Raw genomic sequence first — 12,913 nt, 5'->3', positions numbered from 1 at the left:
CCCAGTGCTGCGGGGACCCTAAAGGGACAATGAGGACCCTAAAATGACAGTGGGAACCCAAAGTGACAGTAGGGACCCCGGAATGGCTCTGGGGACTCCAAAAGGACAATGGAGACCCCAAAACGACAATAGGAACCCCAAGGGGACAATAGGAACTCCGGAATGGCTCTGGGGACTCCGAAAGGACAACAGAGACCCCAAAATGACAACAGGGACTCCAAAGTGACCATGGGAACCCCAAAGGGACAATAGGAACCCCAAAGTGACCATGGGGACTGCAGGATGGCTCTGGGGACCCCAAAGTCAGAGACACAAGGGGGACCCTCCGGTGCCACTTTTGGGGGGACCCCAGACCCATTTTGGGGACCCAAAGTCAGAGACACAAATGAGACCCCCAGCCCCATTTTAAGGGGGCTCCAAACCTCAAGCCACACCTGGAACCCCCAATCCCATTCTGGGGAGACCCCAAAACCCGAAGGGCTGACCGGAACCCCCAGACCCATTTTAGGGACCCCCAAACCTGCAGTCCCTACACCATGTTGGGGTCCCCAGTTTCCAGCACCATTCCGGGGACCCCCCAGCCTTTGGGGACTTCTGGGGATCCCCAAAACCAGACCCCAGACCCATTTTGGGGCCCCCAAAATCCAATTGGGACCATCGCTCACCCCCCAGTGTGGATTTGGGGTTTTCGGGTGCAAATTTGGGGAGGGGGTTGGGTGTAAATTTGGGGGTTTCGGTGTGAATTTGTGGGTTTGGGGTGTGAATTCGGGATTTCAGGTGTGAATTTGGAGTTTCAGTTTGAATTTAGGGTTACAGTTTGGATTTGGGGTTTCCGGGTGAGGATTTGGGGTTTCAGGTGTGACTTTGGAGTTTCCGGGTGCAGATTTGGGGTTTCAGTTTGAATTTGTTCCTCCAGCTATGGATTTGGGGTTTTTCATGATCTCCCCTCCCCCTCCCGCCCCTCCCCCCCCCCGGGGGTCCTGGGGACACAAATGTCCCTTTGATGCCATCAAAGCCCCTTTGTGTCACCGGCGGCTCAGGTGGCACCGGGGGGAGGGGCGGGAGGGCGGGAGGGAAATCCCAAATCCCAAACTGGGGTCATTGTCCCCAAATACCAGTTTGGGGTCACTGGAAACCCCAAATCCCAGTCCGGGGACACTGGAAACCCCAAATCCCAAACTGGAAACCCCAAATCCCAAACTGGAGTTACTGCAAACCCCAAATCCCAAACTGGTGTCATTGTCCCCCCAAATCCCAGTCTGGAGTTACTGGAAACCCCAAATCCCAAACTGGGGACACTGGAGACCCCAAATCCCAAATTGGAAACCCCAAATCCCAGTCTGGAGTCACTGGAAACCCCAAATCCCAAACTGATGTCATTGCCCCCCCCAAATCCCAAACTGGGGACACTGGAGACCCCAAATCCCAGTCTGGGTGTCACTGTCCCCCAAATCCCAGTGTCACATATCCCAGTCCCAGTCCCTGTTGTGGTGTCACTGGAGACCCCAAATCCCAGTCTGGGTGTCACTGTCCCCCCAGTCCCAGTGTCACATATCCCAGTCCCAGGTTAGGTGTCATTGTCCCCCCAAAACCCAGTTTGGGTGTCCCCCAGTCCCTCCCAGTCCCAGTGTCACATATCCCAGTATGGCATGTCCCCCCAGTCCCCCCAAATCCCAGTCTGGATGTCAGTGTCACCCCAATCCCAGTTTGGATGTCAGTGTCACCCCAATCCCAGTATCACATATCCCAGTCCCAGTCCCAGTCTGTCATTGTCCTCCCCAGTCCCAGTCCATCCCAGTCCCAGTGTCACATATCCCAGTCTGTCCCAGTTCAGGTGTGCTCTGTCCTCCCAGTCCCAGTCTGTCCCAGTGTCACATATCCCCCCCAAATCCCAGTTTGGGTGTCACTGCCGCCCCCAAATCCCAGTATCACATGTCCCCAATCCCAGTCTCTCCCAGTATCACACATCCCAGTCTGACTGTCATTGTCCCTCCCAGTCCCAGTGCCACATATCCCCCCAGTCCCCCCAGTCCCAGTCTCTCCCAGTTCGGGTGTCATTGTCCCCCCAGTCCTCCCAGTCCCAGTTTAGGTGTCACATGTCCCCCCAGTCCTCCCAGTCTCTCCCAGTCCCAGTGTCACATATCCCAGTTTAGGTGTCATTGTCGCCCCCAAATCCCAGTATCTCCCAGTTTAGGTGTCACATGTCCCAGTCCCCCCAGTCCCCCCAGTCCCCCCAGTCCCCCCAGTCCCCCCAGTCCCAGTATCACATGTCCCCAGTCCCAGTCTGTCATTGTCCCCCCAGTCTCCCCAGTGCCCCCAGTGCCAGTATCACATGTCCCAGTCCCCCCCAGTCCCCCCAGTGCCCCCAAATCCCAGTTTAGGTGTCACATGTCCCCAGTTCCAGTCTGTCATTGTCCCCCCAGTGCCCCCAGTGCCGGTGTCACATATCCCAGTCTGACTGTCACATGTCCCCCAGTCCCCCCCAGTCCCTCCCAGTACAAAGAGCTCTTTGTTTGAGGAACCGGAATGTTCCGGACTGGGGAGACTGGTACGGAACTGGGAGGGACTGGGGGGACTGGGGGGACTGGGGGGACTGGGAACGGGGACTGGGGGGACTGGGAAAAGGGACTGGGAACAGGGACTGGGAGGGACTGGAGGGAAACTGGGGGTGACTGGGGGGGACTGGGAGATACTGGGAGCACTGGGAACACTGGGAGCACTGGGGCCATTGGTGGCAAAGGTACACTGGGAGCACTGGGAGCACTGGTGTCACTGGTGTCCCTTACTGGTGTCCCTTACTGGTGTCACTGGTCTCTCAATGGTGTCATTAATGTCCCTTACTGGTGTTAGTGGTCCCACTGGTGTCACTGGTGTCACTGGTGTCACTGGTGTCACTGGTGTCACTGGTGTCACTGGTGTCACTGGTCCCTCACTGGTGTCTGTCACTGGTATTACTGGTGTCACTGGTGTCACTGGTGTCTCTTACTGGCCTCACTGGTGTCACTGGTCCCAAGGGGTGTCACACGTGTCCCTTACTGGTCCCATTGCTCTCTTACTGGGAGAGCAATGTGTCTGTCACTGGTGTCGCTGGTGTCCCTTACTGGTGTCACTGGTGTCACCTGGGGTCACACTGGTGTCACTGGTGTCACTGGTCCCACTAGGTGTCCCTTGTGTCCCTCACTGGTGTCACACTGGTGTCACTGGTGTGCCTTACTGGTCCCACTAGGTGTCACTGGTGTCCCTTACTGGTGTCACTGGTGTCACTGGAGTCACTGGTGTCTCTTACTGGTGTCACTGGTTCCACTGGGTGTCACTGCTCTCTCACTGGTGTCACTGGTGTCCCTTACTGGTGTCCCTGGTGTCACCATTGTCCCTCACTGGTGTCACTGGTTTTTCTCACTGCTCCTCCCAGTCCCTCCCTGTCCCCCAGTGTCCTCACTGCCCCCTGGGGAAAATGGAGATGCTGGTGACACTGGTGACACTGGGGACACTGGGGACACTGGGGACACTGGGGACACTGGGGATATTGGGGACACTGGGGACACTGGTGACACTGGGGACACTGGGGACACTGGGGACATTGGGGACACTGGGACATTGGGGACAATGGGGACAATGGGGACACTGGGGAGACTGGGGACACTGGGGACACTGGGGACATTGGGGACACTGGGGACACTGGGGACATTGGGGACATTGGGGACATTGGGGACACTGGGGACACTGGGGACATTGGGGACACTGGGGACATTGGGGACATTGGGGACACTGGGGACATTGGGGACATTGGGGACATTGGGGACACTGGGGACATTGGGGACACTGGGGACACTGGGGACATTGGGGACACTGGGGACATTGGGGACACTGGGGACATTGGGGACATTGGGGACATTCCCTATGGATTCTCTATGGGATCCCAAAAATCCCGAAAATCCCGAAAATCCTCCAAAGTCCCAAGAATCCTGAAGATCCCCAAAATCCCAAAAATCCATTTTTCCCAGCCTTTCTCCAGTTCCACTCCAATCCCCAAAAATCCCAAAAATCCCAAAAATCCCAAATCCCAAAAATCCCAAAATCCCAAAAATCCCAAAATCCCAAAACCATAAAAAAATTCCCAAAATCCATCTTTTCCCAGCCTTTCTCCCATTCCATTCCAATCCCAAAAATCCCAAAATCCCAAAACTTCCCAAATCCTGAAAATCCTGAAAAATCCCAAAATCCTGAAATCCCAAAATCCCAAAAATCCCAAAAACCCCAAAATTCCATCTTTTCCCAGCATTTCTCCAATTCCACTCCAATCCCAAAATCCCAAAAATCCTGAAAACCTCAAACCCATGAAAATCCCCAAAATCCCAAAAATCCCCAAATCCCGAAAATCCCCAAAATCCCAAATCTTTTCCCAGCCTTTCTCCAGTTCCACTCCAATCCCAAAAATCCCAAAAATCCTGAAAAAATCCCAAAAAATCCCAAAATCTCCAAAACCCTCAAAATTCCAAAAATCCTGAAAACCCCAAAAATCCATCTTTTCCCAGCATTTCTCCAATTCCACGCCAATCCCCAAAAATCCCAAAATCCCCAAACTCCCCAAATCCTGAAAATCCTGAAAAATCCCCAAATCCTGAAATCCTAAAATCCCAAAACTCCCCAAATCCCCAAAACCCCCAAATCCTGAAAATCCTGAAAAAAAATCCCAAAAATCCTGAAACCCCAAAACTCCTAAAATCCTGAAAATCCTGAAAAATCCCAAAATCCCGAAATCCCAAAATCCCAAAACTCCCAAAATCCCAAAAAACCCCAAATCCCCGAAACTCCGAAATTCTGAAAATCCTGAAAAAAATCCCAAAAAATCCTGAAAACCCCCAAAATTTCAAAAATCCTGAAAACCCAAAAAATCCCAAAAATCCCAAATCTTTTCCCAGCCTTTCTCCCTTTCCACTCCAATCCCAAAACTCCCAAAATCCCGAAATTCCACTTTTCCCATTTTTCCCACTTTTCCCACTTTTCCCTTTCCCAGCTGTTCTCCCCTAATGAGCAATTAGGGCAATTAGGATTTTCCAGCCGAATTCCCAACTTTTCCCGAGGCTTTTCCCATCCGGAATCCTCGCGGTGATTGAGGATCCTTAATTCATTGGGATAATTAGGATAATTGGGATAATTAGGATAATTGGGATAATTAATTAGGATCCTCCCTGATGTTCCTCTCGGGACTTCTGAGGATTTCCAGCTCTGGAATTTTCCCTCCGAAAAATCCTTTGGGATCTCAGGAGGATTTTTTGGGAATTCTCAGCCTTTCCGGGATTTTGGGAATTTTGGGATTTTGGGAATTTCGGGATTTTTGGGAATTCCAGGATTTTCTCTGATCCCATTTTTTCCAATTTTCCCCCCTTTTTCCCAGTTTTTCCCATTTTTTCCCTGTTTTTCCCCCATTTTCCCGGTTTTTTTCCCCAGAAATCAGGACGAATTCTCAGACTCCCCGGGATTTTGGGAATTTGGGGATTTTTGGGAATTCCAGGATTTTGGGAATTCCGGGATTTTGGGAATTCCGGGATTTTCTCTGATCCCATTTTTTCCATTTTTTTCCCCTTTTTCCCTGTTTTTTCCATTTTTTCCCTGTTTTTTCCCCAATTTCCCGGTTTTTTTCCCAGAAATCAGGATGAATTCTCAGCCTCCCCGGGATTTTGGGAATTCCGGGATTTTGGGATTTTTGGGGAAATCTGGGATTTTCTCTGATCCCATTTTTCCCATTTTCCCAATTTTTCCCTTTTTCCCTGTTTTTTCCATTTTTTCCTTGTTTTTTCCCCGTTTTCCCACTTTTTTTCTCCAGGAATCCGGATGATTTCCAGCTGATCCTGATCCCATTTTTCCCCATTTTCCCCATTTTCCCCAATTTTTCCCATTTTTCCTGTTTTTCCATAGAAACCAGGAGGATTTCCAGCTGCTCCTGATCCCATTTTCCCATCCCTGATCCCATTTTTTCCCAATTTTTCCCATTTTTCCCCAGAAATCCGGATGATTTCCAGCTGATCTTGATCTCATTTTCCCAATTTTTCCCATTTTTCCATGTTTTTATCAGAAATCAGGATGATTTCCAGCTGCTCCTGATCCCATTTTCCTTGTTTTTCCCATTTTTCCCATTTCTCCCATCCCTGATCCCATTTTCCCCATTTTTCCCCCATTTTTCCATAGAAATCCGGACGATTTCCAGCTGCTCCTAATTGCATTTTTCCCATTTTTTCCCAGGAATCCGGATGATTTCCAGCTGCCCTGATCCCATTTTCCTGTTTTTCCCATTTTTCCCAGTTTTTCCCAGAAACCAGGATGATTTCCAGTCTATCCTGATCCCATTTCCCCCATTTTTCCCCATTTTCCCCCCTGTTTTTCCCGATTTTTCCCTTTTTCCCCAGTTTTTCCCCCTGTTTTTCCCAATTTTTCCCGTTTTTTCCCATTTTTCCCCAGCAATCAGGAAGATTTCCAGCTGATCTTGATCCCATTTTCCCATTTTCCTCACTTTTCCCACTTTTTCCTTGTTTACCCAAGAATCAGGATGATTTCCAGCTGCTCCTGATCCCATTTTTCCCAATTTCTCCATTTTCCCCTGTTTTTTCCCCAGTTTTTCCCAGAAATCAGGAGGATTTCCCATCCCTGATCCCATTTTCCCCATTTTTCCATGGAAATCCGGAGGATTTCCAGCTGCTCCTGATCCCATTTTTCCTATTTTTCCTGTTTTTTCCCAGAAACCAAGAACATTTTCAGCCCCTGATCCCATTTTCCCTGTTTTTTCCCAGAAATCCGGATGATTTCCAGCTGATCCTGATCCCATTTTCCCTATTTTTCCCAGGTTTTTTCCCGTTTTTCCCAATTTTTCCTGTTTTTTCCATTTTTTTTCCCAGAAATCAGGAGGATTTCCAGCTGACCCTGATCCCATTTTCTCCATTTTCCCATTATTCCCATTTTTCCCATTTTTCCCAATCCCAGTTTGCCCAGTTTGATTTCCCATCCCATTCCCAGTTTTCCAGCCCAGGGAAAAACTGGAATTTCCATCCCTCTGGAGCCAGAGATCCCCAGAAATCCCAAAATTCCTGTTTTTTGAGGGATTTGATCCCAAAATTCCTGTTTTTTGAGGGATTTGATCCCAAAATTCCTGTTTTTCCAGGGATTTGATCCCAAAATTCCTGGTTTTTTGAGGGATTTGATCCCCAAATCCCCATTTCGGGAGAGGTTTTATTCCCAAATTCCCAACGTGGGAGGAATTTAATCCCAAAATTCCAAATTTGGGAGAGGTTTAATCCCAAAATTCCCAACGTGGGAAGAATTTAATCCCAAAATTCCCACTTGGGTGGAGCTTTGATCCCAAAATCCCAACGTGGGAGGAGATTGATCCCAAAAATCCCAACGTGGGAGGAATTTAATCCCAAAATCCTGGTGTGGGAGGAATTTAATCCCAAAATTCCCACTTTGGGAGAACTTTAATCCCAAAATTCTCAGTTTGGGAGGAATTTAATCCCAAAAATACCAATGTGGGAGAAATTTAATCCCAAAATTCCCACTTTGGGTGAGGCTTAATCCCAAATTCCCAACGTGGGAGAAGTTTAATCCCAAAATTCCCAGTCAGGGCGAGGTCTGATCCCAAAATTCCCAGTTTGGAGGAAGTTAATCCCAAAATTCCCAGTTTGGGAAATATTTAATCCCAAAATTCCCAGTTTGGGAGAAGTTTAATCCCAAAATTCCCAGTCAGGGAAGGTCTGATCCCAAACTCCCAGCCCTGTTCCCAAATCCCGAAGTTCCCAAACTCTAAAAAGGATTTTGGGAGTTTGGATTTTGGGATTCATAAAAAACCTGAAAAATCCCAATTCCCGAATTCCAAACGTGGGGAAAATCCCAGAAAATTGGGAGGAAATTCCCAGTTCAAACTGGTGAAATTCCCAATCCAAACTGGTGAAATTCCCAGTTCCAAACTGGTGAAATTCCCAGTTCCAACTGGTGAAATTCCCAGTTCCAAACTGGTGAAATTCCCAGTCCAAACTGGTGAAATTCCCAGTTCCAACTGGTGAAATTCCCAATCCAAACTGGTGAAATTCCCAGTTTCAAACTGGTGAAATTCCCAGTCCAAACTCCCAATGTCCCCAGTGCTCCCAGTGCTCCCAGTATCCCCAGTATCTCCAGTTTGTGTCCCCAGTATCCCCAGTATCCCATTCCCAGTGCTCCCAGTATGCCCAGTTTGTGTCCCCAGTGTCCCCAGTTTGTGTCTCCAGTCCCTCCCAGTGCTCCCAGTATCCCCAGTTTGTGTCCCCAGTGCTCCCAGTATCCCCAGTATCCCATTCCCAGTCCCTCCCAGTATGCCCAGTATGCCCAGTTTGTGGCCCCATGTGCTCCCAGTGTCCCCAGCTTGTGTCCCCAGTCCTTCCCAGTATCCCCAGTATCCCCAGGATCCCATTCCCAGTATCCCCAGTACGCCCAGTCTGTGTCCCCAGTGCTCCCAGTCCCCCCAGTATCCCATTCCCAGTCCCTCCCAGTGCTCCCAGTGTCCCCAGTTTGTGTCCCCAGTCCTTCCCAGTATCCCCAGTATCCCCAGGATCCCATTCCCAGTATCCCCAGTATGCCCAGTTTGTGTTCCCAGTGCTCCCAGTCCCTGAGTATCCCATTCCCAGTTCCCCCAGTATGCCCAGTTTGTGTCCCCAGTGCTCCCAGTCCCCCCAGTATCCCATTCCCAGTCCCTCCCAGTGCTCCCAGTATGCCCAGTTTGTGTCCCCAGTCCCTCCCAGTATCCCCAGTATGCCCAGTATGCCATTCCCAGTTCCCCCAGTGTCCCCAGTTTGTGTCCCCAGTCCCTCCCAGTATCCCCAGTATCCCCAGTATCCCATTCCCAGTGCTCCCAGTATCCCCAGTGTCCCCAGTCCGTGTCCCCAGTCCCTCCCAGTGCTCCCAGTGTCCCCAGTTTGTGTCCCCAGTCCCTCCCAGTGCTCCCAGTATGCCCAGTTTGTTTTCCCAGCTGGTTTTGGCTCTGAGGATTTCTGTGATTAAATCGACAAATAAAACATCAAACTGGAGCTGCGAGTGAGTGACCAACTGGGGAGACTGGGAGCACTGGGAATGGGGACTGGGGATACGGGGGATACTGGGAGCACTGGGAATGCTGGGAATGGGGAACTGGGGAGACTGGGAATAGCGGGAATGGGATACTGGGGATACTGGGAGCACTGGGAGCACTGGGAATGGGGACTGGGGATACTGGGGATACTGGGAGCACTGGGAATGGGGACTGGGAGCATTGGGAATGCTGGGAATGGGGTACTGGGGATACTGGGGGGACTGGGAATGGGGAACTGGGGAGACTGGGAGCACTGGGAATGGGATACTGGGAGCACTGGGGATACTGGGATACAAATACAACATCAAACTGGAGCTGTGCTTGAACAACATACTGGGGATACTGGGAGCACTGGGAATGGGATACTGGGAATGGTGGGAGCACTGGGAGCACTGGGAACCTTAGGGGATTTCTCTCCCTTTCCCAATTCCTCTTCTTCCTCTTCCTCTTCCCTCTTCCTCTTCCTCCTCCTCCCTCTTCCCATTCCATTCCCGAAATTCCCAATATTCCCATAATTCCCGAAATTCCCATTAATCCCATTATTCCCACTATTTCCACCATTCCCAAAATTCCCATTGTTCCCATTGGGATCTCTGGGAAATCCGGGGAAATTTGGGGAATTTGGGATTCCTGGGAAATCCGGGAGAATTTGGGATCCCAAACTGGTTTTTTCCCCCAAACTGGTTTTTTCCCCCAAACTGGTTATTTTTTCCCCAAACTGGTTAATTTTCCCCAAACTGGTTTTTCTCTCCCCAAACTGGTTTTTTCCCCCAAAAACTGTTTTTTTCCCCAAAAACACAAACAAACCGGAAGTGGAAAAAAAGAGATTTTTAATCACAGGGGGAGGGGAAGGGGGAGGGGCAGGTCCTGGAAGGGCCATAGAAATGTTCTGACAGGTCCTGGAAGGGACATAGAAATGTCCTGACAGGTCCTGGAAGGGCCATAGAAATGTGCCAGGACAGGTCCTGGCAGGGTCATGGAAATGTCTCAGGAAAGGTCCTGGAAGGGTCATAAACCAGACAGGTCCTGGCAGGGCTGTGCTAGTGTCTGAGCAGGTCCTGGCAGGACCATAAACATCACTCCCAGGTCCTGGCAGGACCATAAACATCACTCCCAGGTCCTGGCAGGGTCATAAAAAGCTCCCCCAGGTCCTGGCAGGGCTGTGATCATCACCCCCAGGTCCTGGCAGGATTAACAACGAACACCTCCAGGTCCTGGCAGGGTCACACAGAGCTCCCCCAGGTCCTGGCAGGGCTATAAACAGCACCCACAGGTCCTGTCAGGGCTATAAAGCTCACTCCCAGGTCCTGTCAGGTCACACAGATCACCCCTCAGGTCCTGTCAGGGTAATAAAGATCACTCCCAGGTCCTGGCAGGGCTACAATCATCACTCCCAGGTCCTGGCAGGTTACACAGATCACTCCCAGGTCCTGGCAGGGTTAACAGGGACACTCCCAGGTCCTGTCAGGGTAATAAACATCACTCCCAGGTCCTGACAGAGCCATAAAGAGGTCAGGTGAGGCCATAAAGGTCACTCCCAGGTCCTGTCAGGGTTATAAAGATCACCCTCCAGGTCATGTCAGGGTTACAATCAACACCCCCCAGGTCCTGTCAGGGTTATAAAGCTCACTCTCAGGTCCTGTCAGGGTTATAAAGCTCACTCCCAGGTCCTGTCAGGGTAACAAACAGCTCCCCCAGGTCCTGGCAGGGCTGTGATCATCACTCCCAGGTCCTGTCAGGGTTACAATCAACATCCCCCAGGTCCTGTCAGGGTTAACAGGGACACTCCCAGGTCCTGTCAGGGCTATAAACATCACTCCCAGGTCCTGTCAGGGCTATAAAGGTCACTCCCAGGTCCTGGCAGGTCTATAAAGCTCACTCCCAGGTCCTGGCAGGGTTAACAGGGACACCTGCAGGTCCTGTCAGGGTTACAATCAACACTCCCAGGTCCTGTCAGGGCTATAAAGCTCACTCCCAGGTCCTGTCAGGGCCATAGAGAGGAGAGGGAAGTGGATAAAGTGCCGCGGAGCCGCAGGGCTGAGATCCCCCGGCGAGTGCATTGATCCTACGGGGGAGGGGGGTTTGGGGGATTTGGGGTTTTTGGGGTCACCCAGGATTTGGGGTCACCAGGGGGTTTGGGGAGATTTGGGGTCACCCTCGGATCTGGGGTCACCCTGCAGGGTTTGGGGTCACCTGGGGTCATTTGGGGTCACCCTAGGCGATTTGGGGTCACCTGGGATTTGGGGTCACCCTGGTGGTTTTAGGGTCATTTGGGGTTTTTGGGGTCACTCCGGAATTTGGGGTCACCCTGGGGAATTTGGGTTCATCCCGGGATTTGGGGTCACCAGGGGATTTGGGGTAATTTGGGGTCATTTGAGGTTTTCGGGGTCACCCTGGGATTTGGGATCCTCAGGGGATTTGGGATCATTTGGGGTCATCCCAGGATTTGGGGTCACCCTGGGGGGTTTGGGGTCATTTGGGGTCACCCCGAACCACCCAGGTGACCCCAGAGGGGATTTGGGATCCCCAGGGGGTTTTGGGGTGACCCTGAAGGTTTTTGGGGTGACCCCAAATCCAGGTTTTTGGGGTGACCCTTGCAGGGTTTGGGGTGACCCCAAAGGGGTTTTTGGGGTGACCTCAAGTCTGGGTTTTTGGGGTCACCGTGGAGGTTTTGGGGTCCCCTGAAGGTTTTTGGGGTGACCCCAAATCCGGGTTTTTGGGGTGACCCCGATGGGGTTTTTGGGGTCATGAAGGTTTTGGGGTCCCCTGAAGGTTTTTAGGGGTGACCCTGATGGCATTTTTGGGGTCACATCGGTCGGGTTTTTGGGGTGACCCCAGCAGGTATTTTTGGGGTCACTCCTGGGCTTGTCGGGATCACCCCACTGGATTTTTTGGGGTCACCCAGTGGGATTTTTGGGGTTCCCAGCAGGTTTTAGGGTTCCCAGCAGATTTTTTGGGATCCCCCCAGGTTTTTAGGGTCAGGGGATTTTTGGGGTCACCCAGCAGATTTCTTCGCAGTCACCCAGCAGATTTTGGAGTCCCCCGAAGGTTTTTGGGGTCACCCTGGGTTTTTGGGGTTCTTCTGGAGTTTTTGGGTTCCCCCAAAAGTTTTGGGATCTCCCCAGGTTTTTAGGGTCAGAGGGGTTTTGGGGTCACCCAGCAGATTTCTTTGCAGTCACCCTGGATTTTTTGGGTTCCCCTGAAGGTTTTTGGGTTCCCAGCAGGTTTTTGGGATCCCCCCAGGTTTTTAGGGTCAGGGGATTTTTGGGGTCACCCAGCAGATTTCGCAGTCCCCTGAAGATTTTCGGGGTTCCTCTGTGGTTTTTGGGGTCCCGGCAGGTTTTTCGGGGTTCCTCTGCAGTTTTCGGGGTTCCTCTGCAGTTTTCGGGGTTCCTCTGCAGTTTTCGGGGTTCCTCTGCAGTTTTCGGGGTTCCTCTGCGGTTTTTGGGGTCGCTGGCAGGTTTGGGGTCAGGGGGATCCCTCGTAGTTGAGCACATAGTAGTCATGGACGTACATGAGGACGGCGATGGGCTGCCCGAGGATTAGGGACATCCACACAGCTGCGTTCCCATAATTGCCCCGGAGAAACCGGGACACGATCCAGGCCAGCGGGATCTGTGGGGATATAGGGGATTTATAGGGTTAATGGGGTCAGTGATCAGCTATAGGATCTATAGGATCAGGGACATCCACACAGCTGCGTTCCCGTAGTTACCGCGGAGAAATCGGGATACGATCCAGGCTAACAGGATCTGTGGGGTTAATATATGGGGTCAGTGAGCAGCTATGGGATCAGTTCTATATGGGATCTATAGGATCAGG

The 12,913-nt window shown here is 51.3% G+C and overlaps 3 long non-coding RNA genes across 5 annotated transcripts; 2 read left to right on the top strand and 1 right to left on the bottom strand.

Moving 5' to 3' along the window:
* The first annotated feature begins 707 nt into the window (after positions 1-707).
* LOC146442669 (uncharacterized) lies at positions 708-929 on the top strand. Its single transcript, XR_014849622.1, has 3 exons — positions 708-736; positions 817-856; positions 898-929. It is a non-coding gene; the product is annotated as an uncharacterized LOC146442669 (long non-coding RNA).
* A 9,032-nt stretch (positions 930-9,961) lies between these two features.
* LOC146442668 (uncharacterized) lies at positions 9,962-11,049 on the top strand. Of its 3 annotated transcripts, none has more exons than XR_014850337.1 (4): positions 9,962-10,053; positions 10,088-10,364; positions 10,665-10,945; positions 11,008-11,049. It is a non-coding gene; the product is annotated as an uncharacterized LOC146442668 (long non-coding RNA). The 3 variants fall into 3 exon arrangements; XR_014850336.1 differs by having other exon boundaries at positions 10,088-10,405; positions 10,675-10,945; XR_014850338.1 differs by having other exon boundaries at positions 10,022-10,053; positions 10,115-10,405; positions 10,675-10,945.
* Positions 10,327-11,058, bottom strand: LOC146442667 (uncharacterized). The gene is made up of 3 exons (XR_014850335.1): positions 11,002-11,058; positions 10,544-10,969; positions 10,327-10,421 (listed from the first exon to the last, which is right to left on the bottom strand). It is a non-coding gene; the product is annotated as an uncharacterized LOC146442667 (long non-coding RNA).
* Between the last annotated feature and the right edge of the window lie 1,855 nt (positions 11,059-12,913).

Source organism: Lichenostomus cassidix, chromosome 2, assembly GCF_008360975.1.
Source record: "Lichenostomus cassidix isolate B80296 chromosome 2, HeHo_3.0, whole genome shotgun sequence".
NCBI lineage: Eukaryota > Metazoa > Chordata > Aves > Passeriformes > Meliphagidae > Lichenostomus > Lichenostomus cassidix.
The sequence above is the reverse complement of the archived record's forward strand: the minus strand, read 5'-3'. Positions and strand labels throughout refer to the sequence as shown.